Genomic DNA, 10,540 nt, shown 5'->3' on the forward strand with positions numbered 1-10,540 from the left:
ATAATTTCTATTCATAGAAGTACTTATTCAGGCCACACAATAAGGCAAAATTCAGAATATTGGACAGAAGTCAATTATTTCTCAAGCAGAACTAGCTATATTATAGCCAATCTAAAGATGTTAGAAATTTGCAGTCCAGACATTAGAAGTTCATGCTATAAGTAAAAGATTTCTTGTTTTCTCACCTGAATCCTATTTTCCATAATAATAATTGAATAAATGAATAAGTCCTCATCCATGTGACCCTGTGCGGCACTAAGAAGATGTGTCCGATAAATCGCAATTACTTCTTGGTGCTGTCTGTCAGCATCAGCCAGCTGCTGCTGCAGAGTCTTCACTTGGAGCTGCAGACTGTCCACCAGCTGGCTCTGCCTCCTACTGCGGCTCCCGCTGGCGTAGGTGAGCTGCGAGAGGCCGTTGAGGGCCTGCTTTAGTCTCTCCACATCGTTAAGCAACTCAGTTATCTTATTATCCTTTGCTTCAATCTCTTTAGCAGAATCCTGTATTCGCCTCTGCAACTCCGTGATGGTTGTTAAGGACTTATCACACCTTTCCTGCCGGTCTTTGATTTCCTGCTCAATGCTGAAATGTAGCAATTCTTTCTCATCTTTTGCTGACAGTTTCCTTTTTTGGGCTTGCAAAACCTCCTCACACACTTCTTCATATTTCCTATTCAGATTGGCCAGCTTTTCACTTAGGTTGGAAACTTGTGCCTCCAAATCACTTTTTGTTGCTTTGTATTTGGACAAATCAACCACCTCCCTGGTCTCTAGATTTTTTAAGGCTTGTTTAGTATTCTGCACCTCAGTCTGAAGTTTGGAGACTTCTTGCGTTTTGTTCTGGCTTTCTTCTTCCTTTCTTCTCAAGCTGGCTTTTATGAGTCCCACTTCATTCTCAAAGGCTTCTTTAATCTGCAAATGCTCAGCCAGGGGCACAGAGGAGATAAGTGGACACTACTTCCACTACCCAGCCGTTGCCACACTCCAGGACGCTTTCCGGACCCACGCGGCAGCTCCGGCCGAGACCCACGCACAGCTGAAGACCCACAGAACAAGATAAGCGGAACTCTCTGAGACCTTGGACTCCAGGCTCGGCGGACCCAGGGACAGAGCTCCTCTGCTTGCTCCCACCACCACAGGTGACAAAGGGATTCTAATCAGGAGCCCCACCCTACCCTGCCCTGTCTGCTTCCATCAACCACCCAGGGATCGAATTGTGCACAGGAGACCCACCCTACCCAGATAAATACCCCGCTGGCAGACTTCCACTCTCGACACTACTTCCACTACCCAGCCGTCGCCACACTCCAGGATGCTTTCCGGAACCGCGCGGCCCCTTGCGGCCGAGCGACACATCTTAAGACACTAAATACCCATCCTCTGGAATTGTCGTACCATATTTGATAGGGTTCAAATATGGTAACACCTACAAGGGTGATTAGAGGTCACCCCAAAAACCTCTATCCCTCTCGGAAAGATTGGCAAGCTACCGAGAGTATTCCGCCCGCACGGAAGAGCCTGGCAATCTATCCGCTGTGTATTCGATATGCCAAAACCAGTAACTACAACTGGTCTCATTCACCTGACCCTGAAGCACGCGATAGGGACAAATGGAGACGTTACTGGCGCCCGCTCGAGCAAATCAACGACTAACGGGAAGTTAAGTGATTAAGTGAAGTGTGAAATGAATAAGTGACAGAAATAATTGAATGTTGTTTTCTTCACTTGAAGGTTTTATTCACAGATCTTGTCTCATAAAAATTATTCAGAAAACATTATATTAAACAAACATTCCATGGTGATTAATCAGAATTCTTATGTTTGAAAGTGACAAACTCATACCACACTCATTTTAAACTAAGAAGATACTTGATTCATGTGCCTATAAAGCTGGAGTGCCCTCTAGGTATGGTTGGGCCCAAAGAGTTGATTTTTATTTATTTACTTATTGATTGATTGAGTGATTGACTGAATCACCATGACTGGTTGACTGAATCACCATTGAGTGATTGACTGAATGACTGGGACATAAAGAGATACAAAGCTGTTCATGAGTAGGTTTCAGTCATACAGTGTTCCAAGACCCATTGCTCCACCAGTGAACATTTCCCACCTACAGTGTCCCCAGTTTTCCCCCTGAAATCCTTTCTCTCCCTCTCTCTCTCCTCACCCCCGCCCCCTGTCTCTCCCTTTCTTCTGCCTATATACCTATCTACCGATCTCTCCCTTTTGAGGCATCATGGTTTACAACACAGGAACTGATAGGTTACCATGTTTCTTCCTTTACCTATTTTCACTTCACAGTTCTTTTCCAGTATCATCATTTCCAACTATCTTTGTCATAGTGGTCTCTTCTCGATCCCAACTGCCATCTCCCCCAGCCCATAAGGTAGGCTTCTAACAGTGGACCAATCATCCTGGCCCTTATTTCTACTGTTCTAAGGTATTAATCTAAAGTTATGTTTTTTCATATCCCACAAATGAATGTAATCCTATATCTGTCTGTCTCCATCTGACTCATCTCACTCAGCATGATACTCTTCATGTACATCCATTTATAAGCATACTTGATAACTTCATTTTCACTAACAGCTGCATAGTATTCCATTGTTTAGATATACCATAGTTTCTCTAACTAATCATTGAGAATTCTTGGGCATACAAGTTGTTTCCAGATTCTCACTATTGTGAATAGTGCTGCAATGAACATAGAAGTGCAGATAGCATTTCTGCTGTGTGTTTTGGGGCCCGGAAGTATATTGCCAAAAGTGGTATTTCTGGATTCATGGAAGCTCAATTTGTAGCTTTCTGAGAAATGCCCATATTGTTTTCCGAAAAGGCTGAACCAATCGGCATCCCCACCAATAGTGAAGAAGAGACCCTTTCTCCCCACTTCCATGCTGACTTTGGTTGCTCTTGTTCTTTTTGATGTGTGTCAATCTCTGTGGTGTGAGATATCTCATTGCTGTTTGGATTTGTATCTCCCTGATGATTCATGATGTAGAACATTTTACCTCTGGTTTTTGGTCATTTGTATTTATTCTTTGAGGAAGTTTCTGTTCATTTCTTCTCCTCATGTTTTGGTGGGGTTGAATGTCTTTTTCTCATGAAGTTCTACCAGTGCCATATATATCTTGGGTTATATACAATAAGGGGTTAATTTTATGGGTATTGCATAAATAATTTTCCCCCATTATGAGGGCTGTCTTTTTAGCATGGTCACCATTTTTTCTGAGTTGCAGAAACTTCTTGGTTTAATGTAGTCTCATTTGGTTATCTTCACTTCCTCTTCCTTGGTCAGTGGTGTATCATTCTAGAAGTTTCCCTTAGCTTTAATGTCATGGAGGGATCTTCCCACATTTTTCTCCATATATCTTAAGAATTCAGGTATGATATTGAGGTCTTTAATTCATTTGATCTGACTTTGTTCCTGGCACTATAAAGAGGTCTGAGTTAATTTTTTTTTTGCATGTTGCTGACCAGTTTTCCCAGCAGCACTTGTTGAAGAGACTTCCTTGCTCAACTTCATATTTATTGAGCCTTTATGAAACATTAGGTAATAATAATCTGAGGGCCAGCGTCAGGATATTTGACTATATTCCATTGATCTGAGGCCTGTCTTTATCTGAATATCATGCTAATTTGATTACTACGACTTTGTAGTAGGGTTCGAAGTTGTGGAAGCTGTTCCCTTCTTCTTTTTACCAAAGATTGCTTTAGCTCATCATGGGAGTTTATTGTTGTGTATGCGTTTCAAGAGGGTTTAATCTATTTCTTTGAAAAATGTTATGGGTATCCTTATAGAAAGTACATTAAATCTTTATAGCGCTTTGGGGTGTATTGCCATTTTGACAGTGTTAATCCTCTCAATCAATGAGCATGGGATGTGATTCCATTTCCTCATATCCTCTTTTATTTCATGAAGTAGTGTTTTGTAGAGTTTTTTTGGTATAGGTCCTTAACCTATTTAGTTGATTCTAATATACTTGATTTTCTGAGGTTATTATTGTGAATGGGATTGTTTTTCGCCTATCTCTTTTTTCTCTTTCATTAATAGTATTTGGAAAGCCATGGACTACTGGATATTGATTTTGTATTATGCTACTTTAGTAAAAAAATCTATTCTTCCCAGGAGCTTTTTGGTAGATTCTTTGGGATTTTCTAAGTATACTATCATGTCATCTCCAAATAGTAAAAGCTTGAGTTCTTCCTTTTTTTATCTGGATGCCCTTGATATCTTTTTCTTACCAAAATCATATGGCAAGTACTTCAAGTACTATGTTGAATAGGAGTGGTGAGAGTGGGTAACTTGTTTTGTGCCTGATTTTATTTTGGGAATCTAGCTCATTGATTTCTGCTCCAAGCCTTTAGTTTTTCCCCGTTGAGAATAATGCTTGGTGTGGGTTTGTGTTAGTTTGCTTTGACTATATTGAGGAAAGTACTTTCCACTCCCATTTTGTTGAGAGTTTTTCATCATGAATGGGTGCTGGATCTCCTCAAATGCTTTATCTACATCTATTGATATTATCATATGATTTTTATCTTTATTTTATTGAGATGGTGTATTCTGTTGTTTGACTTGAGAATGTTAAGCCATCCTTGCATCCCCAAGATCAACCTAGTTGGTCATAGAGTGTGACCTTTTGTTGAGTTTCTGGATTCTCTTTGCTGGTATAATCTTGAGGATCTTTGGATTTATCAAGGAAATAGGTCTGTAATTTTCTTTTTTGTGGTGTCTCTGTCTGATTTGAGTATCAGGCTGATCTTTGTCTCATAGAAATTGTTTGGGAGTATTTCTGTTTCTTCAATTTCCTGGAAAATCTTAAAAAATGTTGGCAGTAGGTCCTCTTGAAAGGTTTCGAAATACTTCATTAGTGAATCCATTTGGGCCTGGGCTCCTGTTTTGGGGGATACTTTTGATTATCATTTCATTTTCCTTGTAGTGATGGGTTCGAGTTTTCAAAATCTTCTTGGTTCAGCCTTGGGAGGTAATTGGAATCCAGTAATTTATCAATTTATTCAAGATTCTCTCATTTCCTGCTGTAAAGATTCTCAAAATAATCTCTGATGATCCTATGGATTTTGTAGTTTCTATTATGATGTCCCCCTTTGCATTTCTGATTCGATTTATTAGGATTCTTTCTCTTTTCTTCTTTGTGAGTTCTGCTAGTGGTTTATCGATCTTTTTTATTTTCTCAAAGAACCATCTCTTGCTTTTGTTGGTCTACTGGATTGTATTTTGGGATTATATCTCATTGATTTCTGCTCCAGGTTTTATTATTTCTTTCCTCCTGTCTAGTTTGGACTCCTTTTCTTGGTATTTTCCAAAATCTTGAGCTGTAAGTTATTTTTGTAGGCCCTTTCTTTCTTCCAGTTGAATTCTGGCGGAGCTATAAACTTTCCTCTTAGAACTGCTTTTGCTCTGTCCCACAGGTTCTGATAGTTCCTCGTTATCATTTTTTTCTGGAATCTTTTTATTTCCTCTTTGATTTCTTCTCTAAGCCAATGGTTGTTCATTATTTCCCTCAAATAAAATATTTTCTTGCCGAGTTTTTGTCTGTTTGATCTATTGAGAAGTGAGAAAGTACTGTTGAAATCTCCATCTAGTATTGTGTTGCTATCAATGTTTTTCTTTAAGTCTATTAGAAGTTGTTTTTACGTATTTTTCTGGTCTGTCATTAGGAGCATATACATTGAGGAGGGTGAGTTCTTTCTGATGTACATATCCCATGATCATTAACAAATGACCTTCACTGTCTCTTATAACCTTTAGCCTGAAGTCCACGTGGTCTGATACTAGTATGGCCACTGCAGCTTTTTGGTGGTGTTCTTTTCTTGAAGAATTGTTTTCCAGCCTTTGACTTTGAGCCCATGGTTGCTTTGATTATTCAGATATTTTTCTTGCAGGCAGCAGAATGTTGGGTTCAGTTTTCTATTTCATCCTGCCATCCTGTGCCTCTGAATTGGTGTACTTAGTCCATTGACATTGAGAGAGATCATTGTGATGGGGATTTTTGCTATCTTTATGTCGAAATTTTGAGTATTTGTGGGGCTTGTCTTAGCTTAAAGTAGCCCTGTTAATTCTTAATGCAACAAAAATATGGAACACTTTACAAGTTGGCCTGTCATCTCTGTGTAAGGATCATGCTAATCTCTGTATCATTTCAATTTTAGTATATGTGTTGCCAAACTGAGTATAAGAGCTGATTTTTTTCCCTATTTTTCTCTTCTGATTTCTTTGAGTGTTGTCCTTACTCACTCCTATGGCAGACAGTGATTCCCAATCTAGGAAGGTATTTCAAAGCAGCTTGAAGTGATAAATTTAGAACATTAATGTCCCAGAAGGAAAAGTCTGGTTTTTACCATATTATCTTTTACCATACCCAGGGCATAAGTTTTGCAAAATAATTCTTTTGGAAGGTGGTGTATCAGTCTTGTTTAATGCTCTACCCTGAAACCTTCATTAAGAAAATTAAACTGGAGCCTTTTGATATTCTCACCTCGGTCCCGTGTACATCTCCAGAAAACAGTGGATTGCGTTGTCCGCACTTTGACCACCTTGAAAGTAAGTAGGATTTTTCTCCTGAAGGAAGAGGTGAGAAGCATATTGATGATTTCATTCCACCTTATTACAAGTTCAACTTGAAGGGAAGGTGAGACTCATGAGGCTCCTGTAAAGGACATAAAAGGGGTCTCAATGTAGTTTAATGGCCAAGACACATTAACAACACAGATGACTCAAAGTAACCTGTGTGCATCTTTGTGTGTATAGTGAGTTTTATATCTACTCATAGTGATTCTCAGTCATTCCACATGGGCAAAACAGACCTGTAATTAAAAATCTAGTTCCCTGAGCAGAATGGGCTTTCTTAGGTGATTGAACATGTGTGTAATATTTTATTACTAAGCACATACAACTGTTTGAATGATGTGTACTTTTCGATCTAAAATTAAGTCTAAGTATCTCTGAAATGACGGTCTCCTGACGCCGCACCTGGCTTTCCTCACCAGGGCCCCTTGGAGTGTGTGGGTTGTGTTTCCCTCACCACCCCGAGCAGAGACCTGACAGCTGAAGACCTCTGCAACCAGCAATAGGTATGCTTAAGACCACTCTCACCACACTTGAAGGAGCCTCATGCATGAAGAACTGGCAGAGGAACCCAGGTGTGCGGGACCCGGGGCTGAGATATTCAAGTCTGCTCGGACCAAGAATGGGCCTCCTCCATCCAGATCCCCCATCTTCCAGTAGCTAAGGGTTACACCCCCGGACTGCCTCTGGAGTCATGTAATTCCATCAATGGCCAAGATCCAGAGACTGGATCTTGTTGATTAGACAACAACTCATATTGTCCAGTTCTCTTTCTCGGAGAACATGGCAGGTTACCAAGCGTATCTTGCCTACATGGCAGAGACTGGCAAGCTACCCGTGGTGTATTCTATATGCCAAAACCCAGAAACAATGAAGTATCTCATTTCCCTGACCGTGAAAAAACCTCCAATGTGGTACTTGCTAAAATCTGAGGGCTAGGACGAATGGAGATGTAACTGGTGCCTGCTCAAGGAAATCGTTCTCCACCACCAATGATACCAGTATTCCTCCCACCATGCCCCCAAACGTGCCTTTGTGGCAGGGCATTCTCTTTTGTTCTCTGGGGCCATGGCATGCCAGAGAGCCACTCGTGGTGGGCAACTCATGGTCTTGGCTGGCAGGACGAATGGGCTGGTTTCACCCCTCACCCCCAATCCCACGAGGATGTAGTTGCCCTGTCACCCTAGCTCATACCTGGCTGTCCAATAGTCTCTGAGGTGGTGGGAATCGTGCCGCCAGTGGGGAGAAAGGCAGAAGCGACAAATACCCTTTCCCACCTGAGGGAGAATGGTGCCGTAGCTTAATGCATAGTTCAGTCACATTTCTGCCAAAAGCCTCTGGGTTCTGAATTGGTTCCACGTGCCTCTGGTGCTGTGGTCGTGCCGGATAGCCTCTTGTGGGGGTCAAATCGTGATCTTGGTGGGGCAGAAAGAATGGCTCTATGGTCTACTTTTGTCATGCATCTCCCACCCAGAGCGGGTCCTCCAAATACCCTTTAGTGGGTGTTCTGACCTCTATCTGAGCTGCCTTTCCCCCCAGCATGTGATGCCGGCTTCCAAGGCCTGGAGCATACCTCCTAGTCCTTATCACTCTATTCTTGGGTATTAGTCTCTCATTCTGTTACTTTATATTCCACAGATGAGTACAACCTTTCAATGTCCGTCCATATCTTTCTGACTCATTTCACTTTCTATGTTGATCCACTTTATGCAAATTTCATGACTTCTTCTTTTCTAACAGCTGCATAGTATTCCACTGTGTAGATGAAACAAAGTGTTATTAACAAGTCATCTGTTCTTGGGCACTAGGTTTTTTTTCCCCAGATTTTGGCTATTGTGAACAGTGCAGCAATGAACATACAAGTGCAGATGTCATTTCGGCTGTACTTTTTTGCCTCTCCAGGCTATATTTCCAGGAGTGATATTGCTGGGTCAAATGGGAGCTCAATTTCTAGTATTCGGAGAACCGTTCATACTGTTTTCCAAAATGGCTGAACCTGTCCGCATTTCCACCAGCAGTGAAGGAGAGTCCCTTTTTCCCCACATCCATGGCAACACCGGTAGCTTTTGTTCTTTTGGATGTGGGTCAGTTTCAGTGGTGTGAGGTGATATCTCTTTGTTGGTTGGACCTGCATTTCCCTGATGATTAGTGATGAAGAGCATTTTTCATGTGCCTTTTGGCCATTCGGTATCTTCTTTGAGAAAGTTACTGTTCATTTCATCATCCCATTTTCTGATGGGGTTGCATGATTTCTTCTTGAGGAGTTCAACAAGTGCCTTGTATATCATTGATATCAACCCCTTATTACATAGGCATTGGGTGAATATCCTTTCCCATTCTGTAGATTGTCTTTGTATTCTGGTCACTGTTTCTTTTGAGGTGCAGAAGCTACTTAATTTAAGATAGTCCCCTTTGTTCATCTCTGTTTTCACTTTTTTGGCCAGTGGCATGTTATCTTTGAAGATACCTTTAGCTTCAATGTCGTGGAGGGTTTTGCCCACCTTGTCTTCAATGTACCTGATGAATTCTGTTCAGATGTTGAGGTCTTTGACCCATTTTCATCTGACTTTTGTGCTTGCTGTTAGGTAGAGGTTTGAGCCCATTTTATTGCATGTCGCTGTCCAGTTTTTCCAGCACCGTTTGTTAAAGAAGTCTTTCTTGCTCCACTTCACATTTATTGCTCCCTTATCAAAGATTAGATGAACATATATTTGAAGGTGTGTGTCAGTATATTCAATGATGTTCCATTGGTCGGCGGCTTTGCCTTTGTTCCAGTACCATGCTGTTTTAATTATTATCGCTTTGTAGTAGAGTTCGAGGTTGGGGAAGGTGAGGCCTCCCATCGTCTTTGTCCCAAGAATTGCTTTAGCTATTCGTGGGCGTTTGTTGTTCCATATGAATTTCAGGAGTGATTGATAAACTTCTTTGAAGAATATTATGGGTATCTTTATAGGGATCGCATTGAATTTGTACAATGCCTTGGGGAGTATTGTCATTTTGACAATGTTAATTCTCCCAATACATAAGCAGGAGATATGTTTCCATTTCTTCGTTTCCTCTTATTTTCTGTTGTATAGGTCCTTTACTTCCTTAGTTAAGGTGATTCTGAGATACTTGATTTTCTGAGGCATGATTGTGAATGGGTTGCTTTCTTCATGTCACTTTCTTCTCTCTCATTATTTGCATATAGAAAAGCCATAGACTTTTAGGTATTCATTTTATAGCCTGCAACTTTTCCATATAAATCTCTTGTTTCTAGGAGTTTTTTGGTAGAGGTTTTAGAATTCTCTAAATATAGTATCACGTCTTCTGTGAATAGTGAGAGCCTGATTTCTACTTTTCCTACATGACTGCCCTTAATATCTTTTTTTATATAACTCCTATTGCAAGTACTTCCAGTACTATATTCAACAGAAGTGCCAAAATGAATTTTTTTCTTTTTGGGTCACACCCTGCGATGCTCAGGAGTTATTCCTGGTTCATGCACTCAGGAATTACTCCTGGCGGTACTCGAGGGACCATATGGGATGCTGGGAATCGAACTTAGTTTGGTTGCGTGCAAGGCAAATGTCCTACCCCCTGTGCTATTGCTCCAGCCCCCAAAATGAATTTTTACTAAACACTTTCTATCTGTAAATTTCTATGCTAAGAACAGTGGTATAAACGGTGATATCTGAGTAATTTACAAGTAGATTATGAAGACAGATAATATAAAGAATTTCTTTGTATGAATTTCCAGAATGTGTAGCTTTTATTAAATATATTAAGAATGAACCGGAGGTCTTGATTATACCATGAAAATGATTTCCCTGTTAGAAGTTACCCTTCTAAAATGCAATAAAGTGACACATTTTGAAAATGTTGATTATTCGTTCATTAATTCAATGAATATTTATTAGTCTGGGGGTGCAGTGCCTCCAGGAAGTCAACCTGCACGCTCGAGGTGAGTGTA

The 10,540-nt window shown here is 40.6% G+C and overlaps 1 pseudogene; it reads right to left on the reverse strand.

Annotated features, from left to right (window-relative positions):
- Positions 1-6,093: 6,093 nt before the first annotated feature.
- Positions 6,094-6,190, reverse strand: LOC130016122 (uncharacterized; annotated as a pseudogene).
- Between the last annotated feature and the right edge of the window lie 4,350 nt (positions 6,191-10,540).

The sequence above is a fragment of the Sorex fumeus genome, unplaced genomic scaffold, assembly GCF_029834395.1.
Source record: "Sorex fumeus unplaced genomic scaffold, SorFum_2.1 ptg000146l, whole genome shotgun sequence".
Classification (NCBI taxonomy): Eukaryota; Metazoa; Chordata; class Mammalia; order Eulipotyphla; family Soricidae; genus Sorex; species Sorex fumeus.